The following is an 11,111-nucleotide window of genomic DNA, read 5'->3' as shown; positions in this document are numbered from 1 at the left end:
GTTACTGAGTTGGTTGGGCAAAGGGGTCGCAACAGGGGTTTACGATAGGACGGGTGAATAGTTTTATAGCTGGCTTGGCCTTCAATTGTAAGTTGAGGGGGTAGTGCAATATTACTAAGAATTTTTTAGTAAAACAAGCGCTGAAAGGTTTTAGAAGGGGGGAAAGGCAGGAGAGATGTGTGGAGGACAGTTTCCTTTCGTTTACTGGAAAAGTTGGGAGTAGCGTTGGAGGGTATTTGTGGGGAACATTTTGAGCAGTTGCTTTTTAAGGCAGCTTTTTTGCTGGCCTTTTTTGGGGCGTTAAGAGTGGGGGAGTTGGTGTCACCTAGTAGCAAGATAGGGGGAGGATTGCAGGCTGAGGATTTTTAGATGGTGGATGGGAATGTGGAGTTTTATGTGAGAAGGTCTAAGACTGACCAGATGGGCCATGGTCAGCGGGTAGTATAGGTGAGGTATCCAGAGCTGAGATGTGCCTGGTGAGGGTGTGGCGGAGACGTATTGCTGTTTCGGGGGTGGGAGTCCAGCCGTTGTTGAGGCATGCTGATGATAAGTTTTTATCTCGCTACCAGTTTCATGCGGTATTTAAGAAGATATTAGAGAAGGCAGGTTGGATAGTGTGAGGTTCGGGAGGCACTCTTTTAGAGTTGGGGCAGCCACTGAGGTGGCGGTGCATGGCATGAAAGATGAGGCGTCAAGAGAATAGGAAGATGGGAGTCGGGGTGTTACAAGTTATATGTCAGACCGCAGTTATTGTAGAGGGTGATGTGTTCCAGTGTTAAATGGGCGGGACTTACTGCATGTTTTGTTTTATATTACAGAGCAAAGACTAGCGTTAGCTTAGATATTGGGGCATTCGTTTGTTTATTGGGGGGCTGGAAGGTGAAGTGTGAAAAAGGAAGGGTGGCAGTTGCACTTTGACAGGAACTTGGTGGTGATACAATGGATTAGGAAAGAGAGGAATGTCATGGTGTAAGGTGCAGGAAGTGGAAAGGCTAGTGAGTCTTGACAGGGTACCGGACATTTTATTGTTGCACCTTGGAGGTAACAGTCTTGGGAGAAGGCATTTTAAGGATCTTTCCCGAGATATTCGGTATGAGATTTTACGTTTGCTGATGTCATATAATGGTTTAATTATTGTTTGGTCGAAGATAGTACCCCAGAAAATTTGGTGCTTTGCCATGTTCGTTATAGGGCTGGACAAAGCTCAAATTAAATTGAATAGAGAGGTGTCACGTTTTGTGGGAAAGCATGGTGGTGTGGCAGTTAGGCACAGAGATCTGGAGTCAGGCGAGGGGAACTATTGGAGAACAGATGGGGTACATTTGAATGCCATTGGAACAAATTTCTGGTTGGAAGGAATTCAGGAGGGTATAGAGTGGGCCCTGGTGTTGTGGGGTGTGGCACAGGCTTGAGGGGGTCAAGCCGTGCTAGTTGTGGCATAAAAGGAAGGCTCCTGGAGAGTCAGCAAATTGGGTTGGGGGTGAAGGCAGGGGCTAGAGAGCTACCTTCCCCCTCTCTTTCTTTATAAGTGTTAGTTGGTGGAGCAGTTGCCTCATGGTTTTGACAGGGTGGTGCCCTGCAAAGATGGGTGGAGTCGCTAGCCTGGGCAGGGCTAGCAGGCCTCAGTGTAGGGAGGTAGGTGACTAGAGGCCAGTTGGTGGGTGTGGGTCTCCCAAGGTTTTTATTGTAATGTTATATTTTGTTTTTTGTTTTTTTAATGTCTGCTGTGGCCAATTTAATCCAAGATGGTGTGTTGGCATTTTATTGGTAAGGGGGGAGTAAGGTCACAGCGACAAGGACTCTGTTATACGCATGTCAAGGAATGCTGGAGCGGGAGTCGGGAATGCAATAGAAGTAGGCAGGCATGACAGGGTTAACAGGGAATGAAAGGGTTAAGCAGGGGGAGATTTTACTGGAAGGAGGGAGGGGAGAAGGGGTGGAGACTTCAGGAAAAATTTCACGTGTCTGGGCAGTTGGAGCCATCTTCCAGAGGGAGAAGACGGAGAACTTGGAGAAGAGTGAAGAGTCCCACCGGCCCACCCTTCTATTTTGGGGGATAGTTTGGATTGTCATGGCAGCGTAAAAGGAAAGGGTCCTGGGGAGTCAGCAAATTGGGTTGGGGGATGAAGGCAGGGGCTAGAGAGCTACCTTCCCCCCTCTCTTTCTTTATAAGTGTTAGTTGGTGGGGCTATTCTGACTCAATAACATGGCTGCAGGCGTATCAGCTGAGGTAACGGCTCTTGTAGTTATGGACCAGTACTCACAGCAGGTATATGTTGTCAGACAGCATCCAACTCCACTGCAGAGGCATGTGAGAAGATTCCAGGGTTTATTCAGGTAGAAATCTTGTAGAATACTAGAGATGAGCGAGTACCAAAATGCTCGGGTGCTCGTTACTCGGGACGAAATTATTGCGATGCTCGAGGGTTCGTTTCAAGTAACGAACCCCATTGAAGTCAATGGGCGACCCGAGCATTTTTGTATATCGCCGATGCTCGCTAAGGTTTCCATTTGTGAAAATCGGGGCAATTCAAGAAAGTGATGGAAACGACACAGCAACGGATAGGGCAGGCGAGGGGCGACATGTTGGGCTGCATCTCAAGTTCCCAGGTCCCACTATTAAGCCACAATAGTGGCAAGAGTGGGCGCCCCCCCCCACCCAACAATTTTTACTTCTGAAAAGCCCTCATTAGCAATGCATACCTTAGCTAAGCACCACACTACCTCCAACAAAGCACAATCACTGCCTGCATGACACTCCGCTGCCACTTCTCCTGGGTTACATGCTGCCCAACCCCCCCCCCCCCCCCCCCCCGCACGACGCAGTGTCCGCAGCGCACACCTAAGTGTCCCTGCGCAGCCTTCAGCTGCACTCATGCCACACCACCCTCATGTCTATTTATAAGTGCATCTGCCAGAGGAACCGCAGGCACACACTGCAGAGGGTTGCCACGGCTAGGCAGCGACCCTCTTTAAAAAGGGCGGGGCAATAGCCCACAATGCTGTACAGAAACGAAAGTTAGGGAGAGCGCCATCACAAAAATGAAAAAATTAATAACCAAATCGGATTCTACTTACCGGGTGTCAGGCGGGGCAACAAACATAAGTTTGTGTCCCACCTGCACCGGGAATCCCAGTTCACCTTTAGAAGGTTTCTTTGCCGATGGGTGGAGTTTAATCCAGAATGGCTAAAACTATAAAATCTAATAGTTCTACTCAGCTGATCTAGAGAGCAGCAGCTCAAAAAGTACCCCAAAAAGTTTCAAAGAACAAATTGGGAAATAAAGATTAATATAAAAAGAAAAAAACTTTTCTATTCACTGCGCTACACTCCCAACCCAAATCGTCCTGTGGGAATAAGCTACTAAAAACATACGTCAATTGTAAGCTATAATTTTATTCCCCATATTCCACATGACAGATATATTAAAAGCAACGCGTTTCTGCGTCCACTGACGCCTTTATCAAGCCCTTATCAGTGGATGCAGAAACGCGTTGCTTTTAATATATCTGTCATGTGGAATATGGGGAATAAAATTAGTTTTTAGTAGCTTATTCCCACAGGACGATTTGGGTTGGGAGTGTAGCGCAGTGAATAGAAAAGTTTTTTTCTTTTTATATTAAACAATGCTGTACAGAAGCAATGAGAAATATAATCCTGTGCCACCGCCATCAGGAGCTGCACACGTGGGCATAGCAATGGGGAACCTATGTGCCACACACTATTCATTCTGTCAAGGTGTCTGCATGCCCCAGTCAGACCGCGGTTTTTTATAGTCACAGGCAGGTGACGTGGAATTCCTTTGTGGAACCATGGCTTACTCAATTTGGAATGTTTACACCCTTCCATATTAATTCTGAATTGATTATATGCGCATAAGAAGTTTTCACACTGACACAAGGTTCAGCATGTATAGCTTCCTCAATTCTAACTTTAATGTTGGGCGTGTAGCCTCTTTTAAGAGTTTAACATCTGGGCAGGTCAAAAGATTACATAGATACATAGATACAACGTATTGTTTAATTATTGGATAAGCATCTTGCAATTCTTCCATCCTCCGGTCATCTGTGATTGGCCATCAGGTGGTGGATGAAATGACTGGGTTGTCTTAGGCCCACGTGTGGTTCCTTCGATATAATTGGCTGTTACATCATGAGTTAGTAATAGCATAGACCTCCCATGTTATTTGCATACGTTTCCAGTAAAATTGCTTGAGTAATTATTGCGGTAGCTGTTTCAGACTGCGGTTGTCCATGTCTGAGTTATACTGTCTTCCAAAGTTGCAAAACAGATGGAAAATGTAACGTGTTTATACTATATATTATCTTGTCAGCGTTTTGAGAACAGAAGTTTCATAAGAGGATGTATTGCATATTGCGTAAATGTAAGGACAGAAGGCAAACATGACATTTGGTTATCCAGAATGTTAAATTCACAAATGTCCACTACCAAAGGCTCAAAGTCCAAAATATAGAAATATTGGGTTTCCACTTTTTTTTATATATGTGTATCTGGGTCTCGTATATATTATCATGGTCGGTACATTCAATTTCCCTACGTCTGTCTTGTAGCTGTCAGGAACCGTGGAAAGCTGAGTTTGAGACAGGAGGAAAAAACAAAACTTTTTCTTCTGGCTATCTATGATTCTTACCCCCTCCTTGGATAAGAGACATGTTCTTGCATCATCTAGCTCCACCCCTCTGAATCAGGCTAATCCCTTACTTCCTTATTCTCTCATTCAAGGTTGGCAGTCCTTGGATACACATCACAACCCAATAAAGATAAAGTCTTATGCATCACACAATTTACATTTTACAAATTACGGGTCAATCTGCCCCGTTCCTCCTGTGGATACCTGGCCTTATCGTTACCTGCTTGTTTCCTATTCCTTGGCTTCTCTGCAGTTTCTCTTACTCCCTGTAGTTTATTTATTTATTTTATATTGTCTGCGAATGTACTTTACTGGTGCTGGGACGTTGTCAGGGCTAGTAACTTCCTCTTTTCAGAATCTCTCGCTCTCGTGACAGCCCAGCGACAGGATTGCAAGGGAGAGCGTGGCTAATTTTTACTTTTACAACAGTTTTTGTCCCAGACTTCCGGCGACCGGGCAGATGCAGTCTTAGATGCCAGGCATCTCCATCTGATTGGTAATGTTCTGCAATTCTTCCTATTTACTAAACTGTTATATTGAACGCTGGTGTCTTTGGCATGTGCTGATACAGATGCCATTTCAGCCCACCTTCTCTTCCTCTTTCTGACACTCAGGGAAATTCTAACGTCTAATGCATAAATGTTATGTTCACAGCGGTGACCACCTAACATTGTATGTGGTTACAATTGAATTGGGGACTTGGCAAACATAGATGTATTTTCTTGTGGGCATGGTGGGCTACGCAGTTTGTTACAGTTTGTATTCTTAAGAGCCCCCTCAGGATGTGGGTGGCATATAACTTTTTACATTTGTCTGACGGATGTATAACAAGGATTAGATTACATAACAAGCCATCCGCAGTAGTTTTAACATTCAACAGTAGTTATTTATTACAGCACATGAATTGCTTCACTTCTATTAAGAGTTACAGCACTTCCTCTTTTTAAATGAAGTTAGCAGCCTTTTTTTTTTCTCCTCTAAACACATTCAGTTAACCCTTTTTATACATTCACTTACAGGCACAAGCCTATACTTTCAACGTTTAACAATTCAACAGCAACACAGTCTAGTAATCTGCCTTACTAGAAGGGATCCAATAATGAACATGCAACCTACAAAGTCCAAACCCACAGCGCGCCGCTGTGTACGGTGCATTAATCTTGGCTATAACCCAGTCAATGCATTCTCATTGCTAACAATCCCTTCTTACAGTTGAGCAGGACTGATACTAATTCTATATAACAGACAAACAGACTATTTCTATATAACAACTCAGCAGGATTAGGTCTACACAACAGACAAGCACACTAACTTTATAAAACTGACAGGTAGGACGTTTTGAGCACACAGGAAGATTGCTTGATTAATCAATGGTAACTTGACTCTCCACCCCGTCCACACTTTCCTGGAGGGTGTAAGAACACAGTATGTCCCGCCTTAGAGTCTCTAGCATTTCTGTCACTACACAGTTTATTGATCTACCCTCAGACGGAGGGACCTACTCGTGCACGTTTAAACGATAAACAAATATTTGCGGACCATCATCCTCAAACAGTGGACCGTAACCACAGCGGTGGGCGGGGTAGGGATTATTCTGACTACAGATCTCCCATCCGAGGGTACTTATCGTCAATATCAATCCTTTTTGGCAATTTGGGCAAGACATGTGTGGTATACCCACACAACTAAACAAACAAATAGACAGAGTACCGGTACGGCTGGTTTTAGTCTCACTGCCCCTCGGGATCCGGTCTGTCAGTTCCCTTTCTTCGGAAGCCTTTTACCAGACTTTACCGAAGTAGCGATACCTGCCCAGACGTTTGACGGCTTCCTGACCCTTAGGCTTTGTAACCAAACCGGACCAGAGCAGGAACACCTAGTCAAACCCCCTGACAGGTCCCTTACTCTTAGGTTTCTGTAACCAAACCTGTGACCAAGTAGGGATGCCTGCGCAGGGTCCCCCCCCCCCCCTTAAGGCAGCTTTTTGACCTCGCCACTCGACCAGAACTCTCAAAACAACAGGCATGTAAACATTCCTTTATATCTTATGACAGGTTCTTATCACGTGATCGAGACTTATAAATACCTGTCGTCGTGCGGTTCCAAATCTATCGGCCTGGCACGGCACATAGGCAAGCCCGGAGTTAGCCACACAGGTATAGATAATTAATTTATCTTACCGTGTTCTGATGATTTAGTGGGCCCACTAAGTCCAAGGTTGTCTATGTCCGTGCCTTGTGTCTGAACTCTTTGGAGCCTATCGATCACGGTCCCATCTGGGGTGCCACTGACGTGGAATTCCTTTGTGGAACCACGGCTTACTCAATTTGGAATGTTTACACCCTTCCATATTAATTCTGAATTGATTATATGCGCATAAGAAGTTTTCACACTGACACAAGGTTCAGCATGTATAGCTTCCTCAATTCTAACTTTAATGTTGGCTGTTACATCATGAGTTAGTAATAGCATAGACCTCCCATGTTATTTGCATACGTTTCCAGTAAAATTGCTTGAGTAATTATTGCGGTAGCTGTTTCAGACTGCGGTTGTCCATGTCTGAGTTATACTGTCTTCCAAAGTTGCAAAACAGATGGAAAATGTAACGTGTTTATACTATATATTATCTTGTCAGCGTTTTGAGAACAGAAGTTTCATAAGAGGATGTATTGCATATTGCGTAAATGTAAGGACAGAAGGCAAACATGACATTTGGTTATCCAGAATGTTAAATTCACAAATGTCCACTACCAAAGGCTCAAAGTCCAAAATATAGAAATATTGGGTTTCCACTACACAGGTACAACTCCGCAATGGGAATTCCGTGTGCACCCACAGCATGGGTGGCTCCCTGGAACACACCGGCTGTACATTAATGTATCCCATTGCAGTGCCCATCACAGCTGAGGTAACGTCCGATTAAATGCAGGTGGGCTTCGGCCCACACTGCATGCCCCAGTCAGACTGGGGTTCTTTAGAAGTGGACACATGCAGTTACAACTCCGTGTGGACCCACAGCATGGGTGGGTGCCAGGAAGCCACCGACGGTACATAAATATATCCCATTGCATTGCCCATCACAGCTGAGGTAATGTCATATTTAATGCAAGTGGGCTTCGGCCCACACTACATGCCCCAGTCAGACTGGGGTTTTTTAGAAGTGGACACATGCAGTTACAACTCCGTGTGGACCCACAGCATGGGTGGGTGCCAGGAAGCCACCGGTGGTACATAAATATATCCCATTGCATTGCCCATCACAGCTGAGGTAATGTCATGTTTAATGCAAGTGGGCTTCGGCCCACACTGCATGCCCCAGTCAGACTGGGGCTCTTTAGAAGTGGACACATGCAGTTACAACTCCGTGAGGACCGACAGCATGGGTGGCTCCCTGGAACCCACCGGCGGTACATAAATATATCCCATTGCAGTGCCCAACACAGCTGATGTAACGTCAGCTTTTATGCAGGTGGGCAAAAAATTAATTGGATTACACTGTAGGCGAGGGCCCCAAAAAATTGGTGTACCAACAGTACTAATGTACGTCAGAAAAATTGCCCATGCCCAACCAAGAGGGCAGGTGAAACCCATTAATCGCTTTGGTTAATGTGGCTTAATTGGTAACTAGGCCTGGAGGCAGCCCAGTTAAAATAAAAATTGGTTCAAGTGAAAGTTTCAACGCTTTAATGAGCATGGAAACGTATAAAAATTGTTTACAAAAATTATATGACTGAGCCTTGTGGGCCTAAGAAAAATTGCCCGTTCGGCGTGATTATGTCAGGTTTCAGGAGGAGGAGCAGGAGGAGGAGGATGAATATTATACACAGATTGATGAAGCTTAAAGGTCCACGTTTTTGATGGTGATAGAGACCGATGCTTCCATCCGCGGGTGCAGCATACGTATAGTTTAGGTATCGCTGCTGTCCGCTGGTGGAGAAGAGAAGTCTGGGGAAATCCAGGCTTTGTTCATCTTGATGAGTGTAAGCCTGTCGGCACTGTCGGTTGACAGTGGGTACGCTTATCTGTGATGATTCCCCCAGCCGCATTAAACACCCTCTCTGACAAGACGCTAGCCGCAGGACAAGCAAGCACCTCCAGGGCATACAGCGCGAGTTCAGGCCACGTGTCCAGCTTCGACACCCAGTAGTTGTAGGGGGCAGAGGCGTCACGGAGGACGGTCGTGCGATCGGCTACGTACTCCCTCACCATCCTTTTACAGTGCTCCCGCCGACTCAGCCTTGACTGGGGAGCGGTGACACAGTCTTGCTGGGGAGCCAGAAAGCTGTCAAAGGCCTTAGAGAGTGTTCCCCTGCCTGTGCTGTACATGCTGCCTGATCTCTGCGCCTCCCCTGCTACCTGGCCCTCGGAACTGCGCCTTCGGCCACTAGCGTTGTCGGATGGGAATTTTACCATCAGTTTGTCCGCCAGGGTCCTGTGGTATAGCATCACTCTCGAACCCCTTTCCTCTTCGGGTATGAGAGTGGAAAGGTTCTCCTTATACCGTGGGTCGAGCAGTGTGTACACCCAGTAATCCGTAGTGGCCAGAATGCGTGTAACGCGAGGGTCACGAGAAAGGCATCCTAACATGAAGTCAGCCATGTGTGCCAGGGTACCTGTAGGCAACACATGGCTGTCCTCACTAGGAAGATCACTTTCAGGATCCTCCTCCTCCTCCTCAGGCCATACACGCTGAAAGGATGACAGGCAAGCAGCATGGGTACCCTCAGCAGTGGGCCAAGCTGTCTCTTCCCCCTCCTCCTCATCCTCCTCATGCTCCTCCCCCTCCTCCTCAATGCGCTGAGATATAGACAGTAGGGTGCTCTGACTATCCAGCGACATTCTGTCTTCCCCCGGCTCTGTTTCCGAGCGCAAAGCGTCTGCCTTTATGCTTTGCAGGGAACTTCTCAAGAGGCATAGCAGAGGAATGGTGACGCTAATGATTGTAGCATCGCCGCTCACCATCTGGGTAGACTCCTCAAAGTTTCCAAGGACCTGGCAGATGTCTGCCAACCAGGCCCACTCTTCTGTAAAGAATTGAGGAGGCTGACTCCCACTGCGCCGCCCATGTTGGAGTTGGTATTCACTATAGCTCTACGCTGCTCATAGAGCCTGGCCAACATGTGGAGCATAGAGTTCCACCGTGTGGGCACGTCTCACAGCAGTCGGTGCACTGGCAGATTAAACCGAAGTTGCAGGGTGCGCAGGGTGGCAGCATCCGTGTGGGACTTGCGGAAATGTGCGCAGAGCCGGCGCACCTTTCCGAGCAGGTCTGACAAGCGTGGGTAGCTTTTCAGAAAGCGCTGAACCACCAAATTAAAGACATGGGCCAGGCATGGCACGTGCGTGAGGCTGCCGAGCTGCAGAGCCGCCACCAGGTTACGGCCGTTGTCACACACGACCATGCCCGGTTGGAGGCTCAGCGGCGCAAGCCAGCGGTCGGTCTGCTCTGTCAGACCCTGCAGCAGTTCGTGGGCCGTGTGCCTCTTATCTCCTAAGCTGAGTAGTTTCAGCACGGCCTGCTGACGCTTGCCCACCGCTGTGCTGCCGTGCCGCGCGACACTGACTGCTGGAGAGGTGCTGCTGCTGACACATCTTGATTGCGAGACAGAGGTTGCGTAGGAGGAGGAGGAGGGTGGTTTAGTGGAGGAAGCATACACCGCCGCAGATACCACCACCGAGCTGGGGCCCGCAATTCTGGGGGTGGGTAGGACGTGAGCGGTCCCAGGCTCTGACTCGGTCCCAGCCTCCACTAAATTCACCCAATGTGCCGTCAGGGAGATATAGTGGCCCTGCCCGCCTGTGCTTGTCCACGTGTCCGTTGTTAAGTGGATCTTGGCAGTAACCGCGTTGGTGAGGGCGCGTACAATGTTGCGGGAGACGTGGTCGTGCAGGGCTGAGACGGCACATCGGGAAAAGTAGTGGCGACTGGGAACTGAGTAGCGCGGGGCCGCCGCCGCCATCATACTTTTGAAAGCCTCTGTTTCCACAACCCTGTACGGCAGCATCTCCAGGCTGATAAATTTGGCTATGTGCACGTTTAACGCTTGAGCGTGCGGGTGTGTGGCGGCGTACTTGCGCTTGCGCTTCAACACTTGCGCTAGCGACGGCTGCGCTGACAGACATTGGTGGATGGGGCCGAGGACAGCGGAGGTGAGGGTGTGGGTGCAGGCCAGGAGACGGTAGTGCCTGTGCCCTGAGAGGGGGGTTGGATCTCAGTGGCAGGTTGGGGCACAGGGGGAGAGGCAGCGGTGCAAACCGTAGGCGGTGAACGGCCTTCGTCCCACCTTGTGGGGTGCTTGGCCATCATATGTCTGCGCATGCTGGTGGTGGTGAGGCTGGTGGTAGTGGCTCCCCGGCTGATCTTGGCGCGACAAAGGTTGCACACCACTGTTCGTCGGTCGTCTGCACTCTCAGTGAAAAACTGCCAGACCTTTGAGCACCTCGGCCTCTGCAGGGTGG

The sequence above is a fragment of the Eleutherodactylus coqui genome, chromosome 10, assembly GCF_035609145.1.
Source record: "Eleutherodactylus coqui strain aEleCoq1 chromosome 10, aEleCoq1.hap1, whole genome shotgun sequence".
Taxonomy (NCBI): Eukaryota; Metazoa; Chordata; class Amphibia; order Anura; family Eleutherodactylidae; genus Eleutherodactylus; species Eleutherodactylus coqui.
The sequence above is the reverse complement of the archived record's forward strand: the minus strand, read 5'-3'. Positions refer to the sequence as shown.